Source organism: Callionymus lyra, chromosome 17, assembly GCF_982586985.1.
Source record: "Callionymus lyra chromosome 17, fCalLyr1.hap1.1, whole genome shotgun sequence".
Lineage (NCBI taxonomy): Eukaryota > Metazoa > Chordata > Actinopteri > Syngnathiformes > Callionymidae > Callionymus > Callionymus lyra.
This window is the reverse complement of record NC_141834.1, coordinates 10,693,555-10,696,303: the sequence shown is the minus strand read 5'-3', so window position 1 is coordinate 10,696,303 and position 2,749 is coordinate 10,693,555.

Below are 2,749 nucleotides of genomic sequence, written 5' to 3'. Positions count from 1 at the left end.
TTCTCCTGGGGAGTGGCACATACGTGAGCTTCTGCTTTTCTATTTGAATAAGAAACGCTAAGAAGGGGAAGCAATAAAAAGACTATAAAATAAGAATAATAAAAATGATCCAAGATCCTTACAAATGTATTTTTCTAGTAATAAGGGATTCTAAAAAAAAAAAAAGATTAGGTTATGCTTTTACCATCGAAATTATATTCAAATTATTTCTGTTACTATAGTAACAATCTGGTTCAGTTTGTCAAAGTCAAAAACAAACGGAGGGAATGTTGAGTAAAGAGGAAATGTTGCAACGCTGGATTTCTAAAAGCTTTGAGCCGTGACTGAGAGAAAAGCACAAGCGGGAAAGTTGCACAAAAAAACAGAGAAGAAGTCTGAGGTCACACGAGTGAAAGACGAATCGTCATGGAGTGAGTGTGACTTTTTTTTTTTTCACACCATCTGCAAACGTGACGGGGGGAAATGTAACAACAGAAGAAATAAGAACTATCACAATGAGTTAGTCAATCTTTTCCCAGCATCGTCCGACATGACGATTAAAATACATTCCTGAGCAAGATTGCAATTCATCTCAATCGCAATTTTTTTTAAGATACTTAAAGAAATATATATTATTATTTTTAATAATATATATTTTATCTTATCTTGTACCAAATGTGTCAAATTCATGCCTCGAGGGCCAAAAATCTATGGGGTTATTTTTGTCTCATAATTATTTGTACATGCGCAGATGGAAATATTCAATGGTTGCATATGTGTTCTGATATTCACATTTCCAAATTTAATATTAGCAACTTGTATTTTGGTATTTACAAATTAATTATTAATATACCCCAAAAAAATTGTGTGAAATTACATTTACATGTGGTTCAGCAATTACAGGCAATCACCACTAACAAACCAGACATATTTTGAGACAATTGTAGTACAAAATCAGCAAAACTGAGTTTGCAAATCAGACTTGTCTTACCTTCACTTTTTTCTTTTTGTTCAGTTTAGTTGAGGAGATTGTTATTTGCTGATCATTTCCATGTAAAACCTTTCAGATAAATGCATGCATTTTTTTAGGGTACCGTATTTTCCGCACTATTAGGCGCACCGGATTATAAGGCATACCTTTAAAGAATGGACTATTTTAGAAGTTTTCATAAATAGGGTGCACCGGATTATAAGGCGCATAGAATAAAAGGTACAGTCAAACGTTTGACTTGGGTTGCGTTATGGATCCACTATATAAAGCTGGGCTAAAGGGAATGTCAACAAAACAGTCAGATAAAGTCAAACTTTATTAAGCGTTCTGACAAATCGATTCACTCCCATGGTAACGATGTTCAAATGATGTTTAAAAAGCTACAAGCAGCAGCGCGCTGAATGTTGAGTGCGCAGCAGAGAAGTTGAGCGGGTGTATGACAGCTAGAGCGCGCTAAGACAACCAAGACACACTCGCTTAAAACGACGTGGATTAGTTCATGTTGGACACCAGTGAAGGCCTAGGTGTGAAATGCACGGCCCGCCACTGGCTTTCAATTACGGTCGATCGGACGCACTTTTCCCGGCAACTTTACAGATCAATAGCCCCGGGCAAAAAGGTCCCGATCTGTAGAAACATCGCTATATTTAAGTCAAATTTCCCGCCCAGGGGGGTCGTCCTCTCCGGCCAAATTGTTCCTGTAAGTTCCCTGTGTCACCGATCCCCCATTAAGAGTCCTAATTGTTTTTCTGTAATCTAATTATTGAAATGTTTTCGGGCTGGGGTCACTTTCTCTTCCGTCTTTCGCTCCCCCTTCTTGCTTCGTTCTTTGATATACCATTTAAGGTGTGATTTGCAGATAAACAGAAGTTTGAATTTTCCGGTAACTATAATTCTGTTTCAAGCTTGCCTCGAACCAGTGTGAATCAGTCTGAGTAAAATGTTGATTGATGTGTAGTCAATCGTCACGCTCTTAGATCAAGCGAGTAATTTAAACATTATATTTTGATTATCTTTTAGAATTAATTTAAGTATGGCGTATACGTATATAATAATTTTAATCTAACAGGAAACAGCTGCAAGCCACTATAGCCAAACGTAAGAAGAGAGACATCACCATTCTCATGGGGGGGACATGAACGCCAAAGTGGGATCTACAGACAGTGGCAATGAGAGAGTGATGGGGACCATGAACCAGAAAGGAGAGCTCTTTGTCGACTTCTGCTCCTTAAACGACCTGGTAATAGGTGGCACCTTGTTTCCATACAAGAAGGGCCACAAAGGGACCTGGAGATCACCCGATGGATCATTTGAGAACCAGATAGACCACATTGCGATTTCCAGTCGGTGGCGTGGAACCTTGCTAGTCTGCAGAATAAAGAGAATTGCGGATGTTGGCTCAACAACAACTACTCCTGGCCGCATGCAGGATACGTCTTGCCGCCTGTAGGAAGAAATTACAGAAGACAATAAAGTATGACGTAGACAGGCTGAAAAACCCGGAAACAAAACAGGAGTTCGTACTCACCTTGGCGAACCGCTTTGAAGCCCTACGATACAAGTCAGATAAAGAGGAAGAGGTAGATGACGATGAAATCGAAATGAGAAGAAGGTGTGGATGAGTCAAGGCACATGGAAGGCCTTGACTCAGGAAGTGAGAAGGACGCAGGAAGTGGATCTCGGACAAGGCCACTGAGGCAGAAGAGGCCGCTGCAAAGCAGGACACGAAAACCCTCTACAGAATCACAAAAACACTGAATGGTAAAAGAAGACGGATTG